Source organism: Schistocerca piceifrons, chromosome 2 (genome assembly GCF_021461385.2).
Source record: "Schistocerca piceifrons isolate TAMUIC-IGC-003096 chromosome 2, iqSchPice1.1, whole genome shotgun sequence".
Lineage (NCBI taxonomy): Eukaryota > Metazoa > Arthropoda > Insecta > Orthoptera > Acrididae > Schistocerca > Schistocerca piceifrons.
Window position 1 is genome coordinate 1105387403 of NC_060139.1, and position 17846 is coordinate 1105405248.

Sequence of the window (17846 nt, forward strand, 5' to 3'; positions counted from 1 at the left end):
AAATTTTAAATAAAACAGTGTGCAGAGGAGTATGAAAGAGGCAAGACTAGGAATCATTGTTAGAGAAGATAGGGAGGGCGCATCCAATATAGATGAAATGAGAGAAAGAGAGGCAGGTAGGCACACCCAGAGGAGGCTGACCTATACTGTGCGGGCAGGGGCACCAAAAAGGGGATTGACCTGTACCATACTTTAGTATAAATGGGAGGGGCATACCTACCCAAGGATGAGGAAGAAGAAAACCCCAGTACAACTAATTTTTTTCTGACCCGAAAAACCGGTGGTTATCATTGCAACAGCTTCTTTTTTTTTTTAAAAAAAAAAAAAAAAAAAAAAAAAAAAAGTAAAGACTCTACTCAGAATAACGCCTGAACTTCGAAACTGGCTAAGGGGAGGGATTTATTTTAGCTCAATCCTGGAAGCAAGAGTAGATAAAGCTATTGGAAACAGCTAATACTTGTTGTACTATTAGTTTATCATACTACTATGTCTATGAAAGATATTACCAACAGCTTAATGAAATACCGGAGATGGAAGAGAGTTTTTGTACCTAATGTTTTTATGTAGTACAAAGTAACAAGATAAGTGTTAAGAAAAAAAATTATTAAAATATATGTTGTGTGCAAAATAACAAGTGTTTGAGCTAAGGTGAGGGATATGTAGTGCCCCCAGAATTTTAAAAATGTCTGGAGACACTTGTGTTCCAGCTGTTTCGAACACGTGTTATTTTAAAGCAGGGTGTAACGATGATCATGGGATACTGCACCCATTTATTGTTTGTGCAAGCGAAACTGGAAGGGAGATAATTCGTCAGTGCTGGCCAGTGTTCAGTGCAAACTGCCAAGAATAAGCAAATACACCCCAGAAGCTCTGTGGCTGGCTACAAATAGTAATGTAGCATTGTATTGATAAAAAACAAAGGGAGAGACTCGAAACAGTGACTGTTTATTAGATGTTGAACTGCTGTTGAGACTACGTGGACTGGACGTGGATAGTCAGCCACGATAAAAGCTTATGTATTAATTATGTTCAAAAATGTGTAATTAACTGATTCTGGGTGCCCGGTCGGTAATGTGTGGGCTTATGTAATATAGTTTAGTTGTTTTTTTGTACAAAGTGGAAATAAATATGTTTTGGTGCATTGAATGATATTCCAAGAGGAGCGTATTTTTTTAAATAAGAAGAAAGAGAGCGAGAGAGTGAAAATTTCCCGTTCCTAGCAGTGAAATCTTCTGAGAAGTGTCAGGTGCTAGCAGAAGACATCAGCGCTGCAAGAAAGCAGAACCAGCATTCTTCAACATGTAAGTCAATGAAAACGCTTAAGCTGTATAGAGAGAGCTTAACATTACACCGGGCCACTGAACTAAGTCTCTGTCTTACCATTTATAATCTATCTGAAACCATCCAGTGTCTCCAGACCTCTTTCATGTATACCACCTTCTTTCATGATTCTTAAACCAAGTATAAGCTATGATTAAGTTATGCTCTGTGCAAAATTCTACCAGGCGGCTTCCGTTTTCATTCCATACCCCCAATTCATATTCACCTACTACTTTTCCTTCTCTTCCTCTTCCTACTATCGAATTCCAGTCATCCACGACTATTAAATTTTCATCTCCCTTCACTATCTGAATAATTTCTTTAATCTCATCATACATTTCCTCTATCTCTTTGTCATCTACAGAGCTAGTTGGCATACGAACTTGTACTACTGTAGTAGGTGTGGGATTGGGTCGTTTCGGGAAGAAGGCCAGACAGCGAGGTCATCGGTCTCATCTGATTAGGGATGGATGCTGGCCGTGCCCTTTGAAAGGAACCATCCCGGCATTTGCCTGGAGCGATTTAGGGAAATCACGGAAAACCTAAATCAGGACGGCCGGACGCGGGATTGAACCGTCGTCCTCCCGAATGCGAGTCCAGTGTCTAACCACTGCGCCACCTTGCTCGGTGGTAGGTGTGGGCTTCGTGTCAATCTTAGCTACAATAATCCATTCACTACACTGTTTGTAGTAGCGTACCTGCATTCTTATTTCTTTTATTCATTATTAAACCTACTCCTGCATTACCCCTATTTGATTTTGTATTTATAACCCTGTATTCACCTGACCGGAAGTCTTATTCCTCCTCTCATTGAACTTCGCTAATTACTACTATATCTAACTTTAACATATCCATTTTGCTTTTTAAATTTTCTAACCTAACTACCCTATTAAGGGATCTGAGATTCCAAGCTCTGACCCATGGAATGCCAGTTTTGTTTCTCCTGATAACGATGTCCTCCTGAGTAGTAGAATGGGGGACTATCTTAACCTCCAGAATATTTTACCCAAGAGGACACCACTATCATTAAACCATACAGTAAAGCTGCTTGCCCTCTGAAAAAATTACAGCTGTAGTTTCCCCTTGCTTTCAGCTGTTCGCAATACCAGCACAGCAAGACCGTTTTGGTTAATGTTACAAGGCCAGATCAATTAACCATCCAGACTGTTGCCCCTGCAATTACTGAAAAGGATGCTGCCCCTCTTCAGGAACTACAGGTTTGTCTGCCCTCTCAACAGATAGCCCTCCGCCGTGGTTGCACCTACGGTACGGCTATCTGTATCGCTGAGGCACGCAAGCCTCCCCACCAAAGGCAACAAAGGCAAGGTCCATGGTTCAATGGGGAGGTGTCAGCCTGTAAGATAACTAATTCTTCATCTTCCTCAAATGATTTCATAGATTGTCTTTCCACTCTGCTAATAATGGACACTTGGATGTCACTAAAATCAACTGGGTAACTTGAGCAAGAAAACAGCAAAATAGTCTGATAACCTTGAGAGCCTTATCCGTGAATGGTATTTACAACACAGTAATCAACTTTTCTAAAAATAAATTTGACAAAGGCACCATCTCAGTGCTGAGTACGGGACTGAATTTTGTTCCAGCTTCACAAACACTACCAGCTGCCAAGATTATAAACAGTGTGTAAAAAGCAGTGTGGCATTTTCCTCAGGAAGAACCACATGAGATAGGCTTAGGATTATAGCAAAGGTCGAGCATGCTCTCTATAAAGAAAGAGCACAGAGGAAGACTTCTCGTGGCTTACTGCTTGCCTGATGTGAACGATGGTGCTGGATAGGCGGCACCAGTATGTGTCATTTCTGTGACGTCATCACGAACAATCTCATACTGTCCTTAGGGCATAAAAGTTGGAACATCCCCAGTTCCACATAGAAAGAGCCCATGATGATGATGATGATGATGATGATGATGATGACAGATGTAGTCATCAAAAGCTTGGAATTTTATGTGAATTTTACCTAGCAAGTTTACTGATAACTTTTTTATCTGAGGACTCTGCCACAGAAGACTTTGTAGCTAACTGTGTTCCCAGTTATCAAAACTCCATAAAAAGATATTGTGTTTTGCAAGGAACAATGTCAAATGGCATCAAAGATACCTGAAAATAAAGGAACAAATTTATATCTGGATCAGTAGAGTTTTCTACAATAACTGTACACATAAGCACAACTGTTTGAAGCAAGGAAGAACTCAGCACATTTCGGCACACAGTCCTTGAAACTTCTGCAACTACTTCCTGTTGGTGGTTTCACTTAGTAAGTGGTCTCATAACAGTTTTTTAAAAACAGGAGGAGCTCTAGTTACCGCACCTGCAGATTGTGGCATGTGTTGGAACAAACAATGCCAGTCATCTATGCTCTGAGGTCATACTCACATCATTCCAGTGACTAGCCGAGATGGTTGAGAATACCAACCTCACTCTACTGGACTCACATCCGAGAGGACAACAGCTCAACCCCGCGCCTGGCCATCCTGACTTAGGATTTCCATGATTTCCCTAAATTGCTCCAGGCAAATGCCAGGATGGTTCCTTTGAAAGGGCACAGCCGGCGTCCTTCCCCATCCTTCCCTAAACCGATGAGACCGATGTCCTCGGAGTTTGGTCTCTTCCCCCAAAACAACCCAACCAACCTCACTTGTGGGGTTTCAATGAGGCTCACGACCTGCTGCATTGGCCCAGAATGGATTTTTTTCCTGATTCTTAGCTACACTATGTGTGGGGTGTACACAAGAGTTTTCTAGATTAGCTGACTGTCCATCCAGTCCAGTAACGATAGCTGCGGGAAACTCGTAAGTATCAGTACAAGATCCCAGTTGCTGAAGCAAATGCAACAGAGTTTGAAGCTCTCCTAAAAACAGTGGAGCTCACATAAATATGGCACAGGTACAGAAAGCTGGTCAAAACCTGAATTGGACAGCAGTGAGAGTTTGGAGGAAAATGTTAAGTGCGTACTTAAAGGATAAGCTAATGGAAAATGGAGGTGATGTATTTGTAAAACAAGGAACAAATCAACCAAGATAAAAATTATATATGCATGTGAGGTTATTTGGGCAATACTCAGTACCAATGGTGGGCATAAAATTATAATTGGGTCCTTCTTCTGTCAAACAGACTCACCTCCTGCTAACTGAAAACTTTGTAGAAAACCTTAGTTTGCTTGTATGTAAGTTCACTGAGTGTACTGTAATCATCTGAGGGGACTTTTAATCATCCAACAATCAATTTGTGCAATTTCAGATCGGATAGTGGAGTTTGTGACAAGGCAGCATATGAAGCATTACTAAATGCTTTCTGTGAAAACTTCCTAGAATGGGCCAGTTTGAAACGCCACCCATGATGGAAATATGTAGGATGAAACAGGTTCAGTTCACTAGATAAAGAGGCAATAGTGTCATGTCTCAATGAGGAACTTGAAACTTTTAGCTCAGGGCAGGAGCATGCAGCGAACTATTTCTCATGTTTAAAAGAGTAGTTGACAATGCACTGAACAGATACGTACCCAGTATAATAGTTAATGATGGGTGGGACTCTCCATGGTATACAGTCACTGTCAGGAATCTTCTACGGAAATAGAAACTATTGCTGAGTAGGTATAAAACTAGATAGATAATAGAAAACTTAAGGCTACAATAAAACAAAGCATAAGGCTGCAACAGAGAGATGCTGCAAGAAATTTGTTTGGCCGTCAAGAGAACAATATGGAAAGCCTTCAGTCACAAATACAGCAGAATATTGTCAAAAGACCTTCCACAAAACCCAAAGAAATTTCAGTTGAAAAACTTTCCCTCGATCCGTAATTAATGACCTTGGGGCACTGTGTTTTAATACAATGTCTTCCACGATGAATTTGGCTACCTCAGATGCTTTGGCTGTTTTCATGGCTTTTGTAATGGCGAAGCATGTCAGATAATCAGTGCAAACAATAATCCATCTATTGCCACTATTAGACGTTGGAAATTGTCCAAGGAGGTCTATCCCAACACGCTGGAAACGTGTTTTGGCTGGTGGAATTGGTATGAGTCAGCCATTTGGTATCTGAGGAACTGCCTTTCTCCTCTGGCACTCTCTAGAGTGCGACACATAGTGACGGACACTCCTAAATAAACCTGGCCAGAAAAATCTTTTGCGGATTCTATTGTAGGTCTTAATAAATTCTAAAGGTCCGGCCTCAGGTATGTCATGGAATTTCTGTAGAACATCTAAACGCATGTGTTTAGGAATCACTGGTAGTCACCTCTTTCCAAACGGATCAAAGATTTTCAATCCATTAACTACCTTGAATTGTCCTTTCACATCCTCTGACCGATTTAAGGCAAGCATACGGCATCCTCCTTCTACTCAGCAGAAAGAGCCTAGAGTGCAGCGAGACAGTCACTATCTTCATCAAAGTCTTGACGGTCTTGCACAGGGTTTCTTGAGAGACAGTCGGCATCTTCGTGTTTTCTTCCACTATTGTACACTATGGTAATTTCATACTCTTGAAGACGTAGTGCCCACCTGCCGAGTCGTCCTGTTGGATCCTTAAGATCTGTCAGCCAACAAAGTGAATGATGGTCTGTAAAAACTGTGAATGGTCTTCCATAGAGATACTGTCGAAATCTGCACATGGCCCAGATCACAGCAAGACATTCTCTTTCTGTAGTTGAGTAGTATCTCTTGGCTTTTGTAAGTGTCCTAGAAGCACAGGCTATAACCTTCTCTTTTCCATGCAAAATTTGCACCAGAACAGCACCAATCCCATACCCACTGGCATCTGTGTGTACTTCTGTAGGTGCTCTCTCATCATACAGACCAAGTACAGAGTCAGTCGTCAGAGCATTTCACAGCACATCAAAAGAATCTTGTTGAGCACCCCAGATAAATTTAGCATCAGCTTTTAACAACTCTTGGTGTGGCCTGGCTTTGACACACAGGTCTTTGATAAAACGACGGTAATAAGAACATAATCTGAGGAAACTTCTCAAATTTCTAATACTTTTACGAACAGGAAATTCCATTACAGATCTCATCTTTTCTGGGTCTGGCCACACACATTCATTTGACACAAGGTGCCCAAGTATTTTGATTTCTTTTGCTCCAAAGAGACAGTCTGCCTTGTTGGAGACACTTAAGAACGGCCCTCAGTCTTTTTATATGTTCATCAAATATGTCTGAGAACACTATAATGTCATCTACATAACAAACACACATGGTCCACTTCAGGTGACATAGAAGAGTATTCATCATCTGTTCAAAAGTTACTGGTGCATTACAAAAACCAAACAGCATTACCTTAAACGCATACAGGCCCTCAGGGGTGATGAATGCAGTTTTCTCACAATCAGCCTCATCTACTTCGATTTGCCAGTATCCCGAGTACATGTCCATGACTGAGAAAAACTTATCCCCCTTCAGACAATATGGTCTATCGTCAATTCGTAGAAGAGGGTAATCATCCTTTTTAGTTAACTTATTAAGCTTCCTGTAGTCGACACAAAAGTGCCAACTACTATCCTTCCTCCTGACAAGGACCACTGGTGATGACCCTGGGCTCTGCGAAGGCTGAATGATGTCATTCTGCATCATTTTCTCTACCCCATCGCAAATTATTTGACGTTCCATTGCTGACACACGGTATGTTCTCTGGCTTATTGGTTGATGGTTTCCAGTGCTTCACCATCAATTTGTCTAATTTGCTCTTCACGTGTGGATTAAAGCATTCAGAGAACTCTTGAAGAATGGCAAGTTGCATCCTCTGTTGTTCCTTAGTGAGATCTGGTGATAGTCGAGCTAGAAGATCTTGTCTCACAGTCGTAGCACTAATTTCACCCACAGACTCGGCATGGGAGGTTTCTATGACACTCAGATGTTCTTCAATTAACAGCTCAGCATTTGTTACGCACATGCATCTTGAAAGAATCTGCGGTTCTCAGCGACAGTTAACTATCCAGAATTCACCGAATCCGTTCTTAAACGAGACGACAGAGGCTGGGATGACCAAGTTATTCTTCAGTGGTACGTTTCTCTTACATTCCACTACAAGATCCGTGGATTGATGCATGGTATGACACATGACAGCTACCTTTCTAGCACTGAGTGCAGGAATGATCACTTCATCCAGCACACATAGTCTCCACACACTTGGATGCGCATCTTCCTGTCCACAGTATCTCATCTTGTCTAGCATAATCTTCGAGCGACCACAATCTATAATTGCCCGAGAAGCTTTCAAAAAGTCACATCCGAGAATGATGTCATGACTCCACTCTTGTAAGATGATGAATTCTAAGGGCTGTGTATGGCCAGTTATACCCACATGAATGGTACATCTTCCTGTAGGTTTTACATATTTCCCATAAGCCACCTTCAGCAGAGATGTTTTGTTGTCGATGAATACGGTTTTCTGCAACTGGCGACAGTAATTCTCCGAAATGACTGAATATGATGCTCCAGAGTCCACAAGAGCTGGTCGGCCATCCATGAGGTATTGACGTAGTTCCCTGTCATTTTTGTAGTGATTGACGGCAGAGGATTTTTCTCTTCGGTGGCCTCTCCTCCGTGGAAGGTCACACCCTTTAGTTTTCCAGGTTGTGGCGGGTGGGTGATCGGCTGAAGGTTTAAACGGCAATGGAGACCTTGATCGGCATGTTGGGGAGCGTCCTCTCCAGCGGCTAGTTTGCGGCGGTGGTGACCTACGTCGTCCTGCACCCACATCTTCTTGTTCATCTTCGTCGTCCCGGAATTGGCATCGGCTAAGATCGGTCTGCTGTGTTCTGGAATGGGCATCATCAAATATCTGCCACCTTTCTTGACTAAAGTGCATCACATGTCCTGGCCATCCACAGTGGAAACATAATGGTTGGTTATCCTGGGTCCTCCAGACATCAGTCTTCTTTGGTGCCCAAACAGGTTCCTCATGCAGCATTGTAGGAATGTAACTCAGCCTGGATCTCGACTTTTTCACCATCTTAAAGGGAAATGAAGGACGTGAGATTGGGGTCAATATCTATTCCACTTCCTCCCTTATGACCTCTTGAAGCGTCTCGGTGTTTTGCTCTCCGTGCAATCCGAGTGCCTTCTGAACTTCCTCTCTCACTATCTCACGAAGAACACTTGTGAAATCAGTTGCTTCCTCCATCACAGACATCAATAAGACATTTGGAAGCTGTTCAAACATCTTGCGTGTAATTGTTTTTTTATGCATTGTCTCGATATACTGGCACCATTTTATGCAGTCGTCTGCAGTCGAAACCTCCTTCAGGAGTAGGGCTTGATACACGTCCTCACAAGGGAACCTCCCCATCGCACCCCCCTCAGATTTAGTTATAAGTTGGCACAGTGGATAGGCCTTGAAAAACTGAACACAGATCGATCGAGAAAACAGGAAGAAGTTTTGTGGAACTATGAAAAAAATAAGTAAAATATACAAACTGAGTAGTCCATGCACAAGATAGGCAACATCAAGGAGAAAACGAGCTCAGCAGCGCCGTAGTCCCGTGGTTAGCGTCAGTAGCTGCAGAACGAGAGGTCCTTGGTTCAAGTCTTCCCTCGAGTGAAAAGTTTACTTTCTTTATTTTAGCAAAGTTATGATCTGTCCGTTCGTTCATTGACGTCTCTGTTCACTGTAATAAGTTTAGTGTCTGTGTTTTGCGACCGCACCGCAAAACCGTGCGATTAGTAGATGAAAGAACGTGCCTCTGCAATGGGAACCGAAAACATTTGATCGCAAGGTCATAGGTCAACCGATTCCTCCACAGGAAAACACGTCTGATATATTCTATACGACACTGGTGACGGCATGTATGTCACATGACAGGAATATGTTGTCGACCCACCTAACTTGTACACTTGGCGAATGGGTAAAAAGATTCTTCTACCTCGTTCGATTTAGGTTTTCTTGTGGATGTGATAATCACTCCCAAAAAAGTGATGAAAACATAAGAGTTTGTCACATAAACTGCAACAAATGAATGCAACAGTTTCACAGCCGCGCAGTTTTCCCCGTGCTCTGTGAAAACATATGTTTTCAAATTTTTCCGTGTGTAGACCGTCAAATCCTGCATATGTCCAAGCAAATCTGAACATGTCCTGGAATTTTGGAGAGCGAAGTTGATTATGTGTGAGTGCCTGAACTTTGATAATTGTCTTAAAATAAATAATAAAAATCTTCACCCGAGGGAAGGCTTGAACCAAGGACCTCCTGTTCCTCAGCTGCTCACGCTAACCACGAGACCACGGCGCTCCTGTACTCAAACTGTCCTTGATAACGCCTATCTTACACATAGACTACTCAGTTTGTATATTTTGCTTTTTTTTTTTCATAGTTCCACACAACTTCTTCCTGTTTTCTCGATTGATCTGTGTTCAGTTTTTCAAGGCCTATCCACTGTGCCAACTTATAACTAAATCTGAGGGGGGTGCGATGGGGAGGTTCCCTTGTCAGCAACACCCTTCATGAGATGTGCAACCGTATCTTCCTCCTCCATTCTAGGATTCACTATTTTACACAGCTCCAAGTTGTCTTGAATGTAGGATGCTGTAGTATCTCCTGGACGCTGTGCCCTGCACTTTAATTTATCTTCAGCCTTGCACTTCTGTCGTTTCGTGTCGCCAAAAAACTTGCGCAGATCCGCCTGCAGTATTTCCCAACTTGTTAACTTCTCCTCGTTGTTCTCATACCATTGCTTGGTAGAAAAATATGTTATCCAAATACACGGTGTCATCCCATGTCTGTGTCTGTATATGTGCGGATGGATATGTGTGTGTGTGTGTGTGTGTGTGTGTGTGTGTGTGTGTGTGTGTGTGTGTGCGCGCGCGCGCGCGCGCTCGCGAGTGTATACCTGTCCTTTTTTCCCCCTAAGGTAAGTCTTTCCGCTCCCGGGATTGGAATGACTCCTCACCCTTTCCCTTAAAACCCACATCCACTCGTTTTTCCCTCTCCTTCCCTCTTTCCTGATGAAGCAACCGTGGGTTGCAAAAGCTTGAATTTTGTGTGTGTGTTTGTGTTTGTTTGTGTCTCTATCAACATACCAACGCTTTCGTTTGGTAAGTTACATCATCTTTGTTTTTAGATATATTTTTCCCATGTGGAATGTTTCCCTCTATTATGTACATATTGACACACAAGAAACTTAAGTTTGTCTTTACAACTGAATACCCAGTCCTTCAATCCAGCGCACTCCATCTGGAGTTTCTAGCAGGAAGTCCTCTTTGGCACCGTGATAGGCTCGAATCCTGCATTCACTGACAATGTGGTGAACAGTCTGGTGTGGAGCCCCGCAGTCACAGGCTGGATCAGGCAGCTTCTTCCACTTAAAGAGAGCATCCTTGCATTGGCCATGGCCGGTATGGATTCTGTTGAGAGTATTCTAGGTCTTGCGTGGTAGGTCAAATCCACTTTGAAGTTTAGCATCTGAGAAGATGTTATGCAGGTGCACATCTGCCATTGCTTCCCACCGACCTTTCCATTCTTCAAGAGGTTTGAAATCCTTAGCAACCATGTCAGCAGCATCGCACAGAGTTGGATGGCATGATTTCAGTCTCTTACGATTTAAAAGTGGCAGGTCGCTATGCACAGGTAGGTTAGAATTCCTGGAGATCTTGTGGAATTCTCTCATAAGGGCAGTACATCTGCGTAGATCAGGAGGCATTATACCAGTTAACAGTGGAAGCCAATAAACTGGAGTAGTACTGATTGCGCCAGATATTATGCATATTGTCGTATTCAGCTGGGTATCAACAAGCCTTGTATGAGGACTGTTCGTCCAAACAGGCGCACAATACTCAGCACTTGAGTACACCAAGCCCAGAGATGAAGATTGCAGGGTGGTTGCTGAAGATCCCCAGGTAGTTCTGCATAGCCTATGGAGGATGTTGTTTTGAGTTCTCAATTTTTGAGCTGAGTTAAGAGTGTGGTGTTTGTAGCATAGTGTACAATCCAGGATGACACCAAGATATTTTGGGTTCCAATTATGACGAAGAATTCTGCCTCTGCAACTTACTTCCAGTTTTACATTCGCCAACCGGTTATTTAGATGGAAGCAACACACTTCTGTTTTACTCACACTGGGTTGGAGTCTCCAGATTTTGAAGTAATTATCTAATGCAGACAGGTCATTAGCTAGAATCTCTTCTGTTGTCTTCATTTCCTGGTGTTTTACGGCTAGAGCCAGGTCATCGGCATAGCAGTATTTTCTGGACGAAGTGTCAGGTAGACCAGATAGATATAGGTTGAACAGTGAGGGTGAGAGAACTTATCCTGAGGCAATCCGTTGTTCAGCTTCCTCTCTTTACTTATGTTGCTTCCAGTGATTACCTGGAACTTCTGATCACTTAGCTTGCTGTTAATCATTCGAGCCATTGTTCCGCAGGGTATGATGCGGAGAAATTTGTAGATAAGGCCTTCCCTCCACACAGTGTCGAAGGCTGCAGTTAGATTAACAAATGCCAAAGATGTTTTCTGCTTCATTTGGTATCCTGATTCTATGAAGGATGTGAGACACAATACTTGGTCGCAGCAGCTACGCCCTGGTCTTAAGCCTGCCTGATCAACTGGAACGTTCTCTAGGATAGCGCTACTTATTCTGTTATATACTAATCTTTCAAAAAGCTTGTAGCAGCAGCTAAGTAGCGCAATGGGGCGATAGCTTTCTACCTTGTTGCTGGATTTGCCAGGTTTCAGAACAGATATTATATTCGCCTTTTTAAACTCCAATGGAAGTTGACCAGTTAGCAGGATGTCAGTGAAGAATTCTGCCAGCCATTTCTTAGCTTTTCCTCCAATATGGATCAGGAATTCTGGATGGATACCATCAAATTCAGCGCCTTAAGAGGTTTGAGGTCTTTCAGTCCAGAGTCAATGTCTGAAACTGTGAAGGGATGGGTATACTCAGATGAGGGAGATGCCTTCTTTTCCAGGTCACAGAGCTGTCGTCTAATATGTCTTGTATGTTTCTTGTCAGGAAGTACTCTTGAGGTAGTAATGATGTGGGAAGCAATTTGGTCTAGTGTTACTTCGGAATTTTTTCTGCGTGCTGGTGCACTTCCTCCCAGTTTTCTCAGAAGACTCCATGCTTTCCTGCTCGAGTGGGTAAAGTCCATATTTTCGACTATTTCTGCCCATTTCTGCCTCCGAGACATGTCCAAGCTGGACAATAGTTCCGTAGCTACCTCTGGGTCCCCACTTCGCTGGAAGTATTGATACAGTGTTCCACTTTCATCGTTCCATCCTGGAACATATCCTTTTCAGTATCCTCTTGGCACACATTTTTAGCTGTTGCTGTTATTGCACCAATGAAGCGTTGACAGTTATTATGTGATGGAGGTATCCATCGAATGGTCTTATCCAGTTCCGTTGAAAACTTCATCCAGTCAGCTTTCTGGAAATTCCATCAAGCATGTGGAGTTGATCATATGACAGGAACCGTGCAGCCAATTTGTATTATTACAGGTCTGTGTTGGCTGTGAGGAAAGACATCTATCACTCTCCTTGTGGCGTTGATGGGAAAGCCAGTTTCGTTGTAGCTAATAAAGCATAAGTCAGGATTTGAATCCTTGTCCCAAGCAGCTGACCTGAAAGTGCCTTGATCTTTGGCATCAAACACTAGATGGAGATTATTCTCTTTGACGCATTCTGCAAGCATGCTCCCATTTTCATCATTCAGAGTGTGTTTTCAAAGTTCGTGGTGACTATTGAAGTCTCCAGTGGAGTGAAGGAACATGGACATACAATTTATGTGTAATGTCAGAGAGATGCTACCTGGAAAAATTAGGGAAACTTTTCAAAGGCTACTCTCCTTACAACAGTGTTGCACCGAAGTTTTGCTGTCTATTATAATGAGAAGTAAAGTGAATATTGTTTTCTGAGGCAAAAGAAAGTCATTTACTCCAAGTGAAACTGACTGTCATCATTAGATGAGACTAATCATCCTACAATTGGGAAAATTACTATTTAGTACATGGTGGGTGTGACAAGATGTTCTATGAAATATTACTAAATGCCTTCCCTGAGAACTACATGTAGTTGAGTTGGTGTAAGCACATCTACATTTACATATGACGTGTGATAACCAAATAATGGGATTTTATTTAAATTTTGAGGGCTTCATAGAAATGATTTTCAATTTTTTTTATCTTGCTGGTACACATGTTCCTCAAGTATCTTTGCATTTTCAGCCATTTAGAGTATGTAGTTTACTGTTGACAGTAAAAAAAAAATAAATAAATAAATAAATAAATAAGGTTATATATGTTTTTGAGAGCTCAAGAATGTTTACTTTAACTGATGACGATGATTGTGCTAGATGCCCTACTACATCAATTACTGGCAACAGTGTGGAATAAGTAAAGAAAATGGTTCTGGAAAATCACCATCAGAAAAGTTACTTATGATGTCAGCATATTCCTTGGCTTCTATCCTTATCAAAAATAAGACTGATAGTTCGGAAACCTACTCATGACAGAAATATATTGGTTCTAACAGCAACAAATTGACCTTACCCTTTTAAAGGATATTTGGGACTGCTATCAGTTAACATGAACTCTGGTTACCAAAGTACAATGGGCTACTATAATAAATAGAAAGATTTACATGTTCAGGAAATTAGATAAAGAAGCAATAGTGTGGTATCTCAATAAAGAAATAAAAACTTTTAGCTCTAGAAAGGAGCACGTAGAAGAAATATGAATCAGGTTTAAAAGAATAATTGACTACAGACTTGACTGATATGTACCTAGCAGAACAGTTCATGATGGGAAGGGCCCTACAAAGTAAACAGTCACTGTAAAGGAACTTCTAAAAGTAGTGTAGAGTATTGCATAATATGCAATAGGAGTAGAACAAAGCACATGGCTATAGCCAGAGAGATGCTGAACAAAACATATTTGACTGTCAAGAGAGCAATGTGTGAAGCTTTCAATGACAAATGTAGCAGAGTATTATCAAAAGATCTCTCAACAAACACAATGAAATTCTGGTCATATGTAAAGACTGTGTTACCAAAGTTAGTGTCCAACACTCATGCACAAGACAGAAACTGAAACAGATGGTAGCGAAGTGAAAGCAGATATGCTTAACTCCATTTTCAATGTCCTTCGACAAAGGAAAATCCAGGGATACTGCCCCAAATTTAATTCTCACACCAGTGCAAAGATGAGTGATATAGACAGTAGCGACTGTGGTGCTGAGAAACAGCTGAAATCACTAAAATTGAACAAAGCTCCAGGGCCAAATGGAGCCCCTAACAGAATCGATACCAAATTTGCTGATGAGTTAGTCTCCATTTAAACCATACTCTACCATAGGTTCCTTGAACACAGAACAGTGCCCAGTAGCTGGAAGAAAGCAGATGTCACACCCACCTACAAGCAAGATAACAGAAGTGATACACAAGGGTACTGTCCAATATACTTGTGGATATGTAACAATACTAGAGAAGGAAAGTTGCTACTCACCACTGAAATCACAGTTGCCTGAGATTGCAGATGTGTGTGCATTTGCATGAGTGTCTGTGTGCTTGTGTGTATGTGTGTTTATCACTGACAAAAGCCTTAAGGGCATGAAGCTATAAGTGTGTGAATCATTTTGTTTTGCCTATCGTGACTCAGCATCTCCACTATATGGTGAGTAGAAACTTTCTTTCTCTAATATTGTTACATTCCATCCTGGATTCTCCATTTTGAGAGGATATAAAATTGTCTGCCATTTTATTGGTCAGAATTTCAAAAAAGCAAACAACAATCTGATTAATTGGAAAATCCTGTGTTACCTTGATGTATAAATGAAAAAGTGTATGAATTGTGTGTTTTGGTAATGTTGAGTGGAAAGGTAATTTTGAGGGTTAGAACTATCTTTATTACATAAGAACGTTTATTATGGAGCACATTCTCATGTTGTTGATCTATTTATTTGCCTGAGGTATTCATTATGGGCTTATGGCCATAGGGTGCCTGGGTTAGGGGTTCCGCTGAGTATGTCAGGAGTCCACTACATGCTGCAGGCAGCTACAAGTGTAGCAGAGGCTGTGAGGTGTGGACTGGATGGTTTTATAGGTTAGAGGACTTGGGGAAACACAAAAAGGGCTTCAGTCACAAAGGGTGCAGGTCAAACATAGGAACAATTTAGATACAGGAACCATTGGTAAAATAGTTGTAAATTGCTGTGTTGGGAAAGTACCAGAGCTCCAAGTGCTAATAGAAAACACTGATGCTTGAATTGTTATAGGCACTGAAAGCTGGCTAAAGCCGGAGATGGGTTGAGCCAAAATTTTTGTGGAAAGGATACACTAAACATGGTGGTGGAGTGTTTGTCGCTGTGACAAGTAGTTTATTTTGTAATGAAATTGAAGCAGACTGTTCGTGTGAGTTATTATGGGCAGAAGTCATCCTTGGCAACCACAATATAATAATAATTGGGTCCTTTTACTTATCTCCCAACTCATATGATACACCTGCTGAAAGGTTCAATGAAAATTTGAGATCAATTTCAAGCACATATCCGACTCAGACAAATATAGTTTGTGGTGACCTTAATTTAAACTTGATATGTTTGCAAAAATACATGTTTAAACCCAGGGTTATGCATAAAATATCATCCAAACTTGTGCTCAATCCATTCTCTGAAAGTTATTTCAAGCAGTTCGTTCATGAACCCATGCGAAAAGTAAATGGTTGTGAAAACACACTTGATCTCTTAGCAACAAATAATCCTGAGATAATAATGAGCATCAAAATGGATACAGGGATTAGTGAAAACAGGGCTGTCATAGTGAGACTGAATATTGTAACACCCCAACTCCTCCAAAAATAAATGAAACATATACCTAATTAAAAAAGAAGACAAAATTCACTTGACGCCTTCCCGACACAATCTCCACTCTTCCAAATTAACAATGTAAATGTAGACCAGATATGGTGTTGATAGCAATTCAGAGATTTATACCAAATAAATTAACAAACGGGGGAGCTGATTCCCCTTGATATACAAAATGGGTCAGAACACTGCTGCAGAGAGCACAAAAAAAAAGCATGTCAAATTCAAATAACACAAAATCTCCAAGACTGGTGATCTTTTACAGAAGCTCAAAATTTAGTGCAGACAACAATGCAAGATGCTTATAATAGTTTCTACAACGAAACTTTATCTCGAAACTTGGCAGAAAATTTGAAGAGATTCTGGTCGTATGTAAAGTTTGCTAGTGGCAAGACACAGTCAATGCCTTCTCTGCACAATAGCAATGGAAATAATATTGGCTACAATGCTAATAAGCAGAGTTACTAAGCAAAGCCTTTCGAAATTCCTTCACCAAAGAAGATGAAGTAAATATTCCACATCTTGAAACAAGAACAACTGCCAACATGAATAACTTAGAAGTCGATATCCTCAGAGTAGTGAAGCAACTTAAATCACATAATAAAAGCAAGTCTTCTGGTCTGGACTGTATACCAATTATGTTCCTTTCAGAGAAAGTTGATGCAATAACTCCATATTTGACAATCATTAACAAATGCTCGCTCAACGAAAGATCTGTACCCAAAAACTGGAAAATTGCATAGATCACACCAATATTCAAGAAAGGTAGTAGGAATAATTCACTAAATTACAGACCCATGCCACTAATTTTAGGACATATGTTGTGTTCAAATTACCTTGAAGAGAATGGTCTATTGACACATAGTCAACACGGATTTAGAAAGTATCATTCTTGTGAAATGTGAAAATGAACACTTTACAAAATGAAAAAAAGTAATGTCCTATGGCTACAACATCAATAAGTTACAATTGCAATAAGTCAACACATACAAGTACCTCAGTGTAGCAATCTCTAGGGATATGAAATGGAACAATCACATTGGTCAGTCATAGCAGGTGGCACACTGCAGTTCATTGGTAGAATAAAATGGAAATGCAATAAGTCAAGAAAGAAGATTGCTTTATTGTGTCCCATTCTAGAATATTGCTCAAGTGTGTGGGATCTGTACCAGTTAGGACTAACTGGAAATATTGAACATGTACAGAGAAGGGCAGCACAAATGGTCACAGGTTTATTTGAGTCATTGGAGAATGTCACAGAAATACTGAAGAAACTGGAATGGAATATGCTTGAAGATAGATGCAAACTATCTTGAGAAATCCTATTCAGAAAGTTTAAGAATCAGTTCTAAGTGCTGAGTAGGAATATACTACAGCCTCCTACACTCACTTCGTGTCACTCCAATAGGGATTGCCAGGACATGATTAGGCTAATTACAGTGTGCTGTTATCAGTCTTTCCATGATCCATACGTGGGTGGTAATGTGAAGGAGCCATAACAGCTGGCACTATGGCATGCACTTGACAGTGGTTTGCAGTCAAATAAGAAGTTCTCCAAATGTATAGGAAATAAAAATATGTCTACACTCGAATGAGTTGTCTTCAGTCCAAAGACTAGTTTGATGGAGCTTTCCAGGCTACTCTATCCTGTGAAAGCCTCTTTATCTCCAAATAACTTCTGCAACCTACATCCTTCTGAATCTGCTCATTGTATTC

General features: G+C 41.1%; 1 protein-coding gene across 1 annotated transcript in view; it reads right to left on the reverse strand.

Moving 5' to 3' along the window:
• LOC124776430 (zinc finger protein 879-like) overlaps positions 1-17846 on the reverse strand; it is a 375801-nt gene that overhangs the window by 27546 nt on the left and 330409 nt on the right. The gene's annotated exons all lie outside the window — the stretch shown is intronic.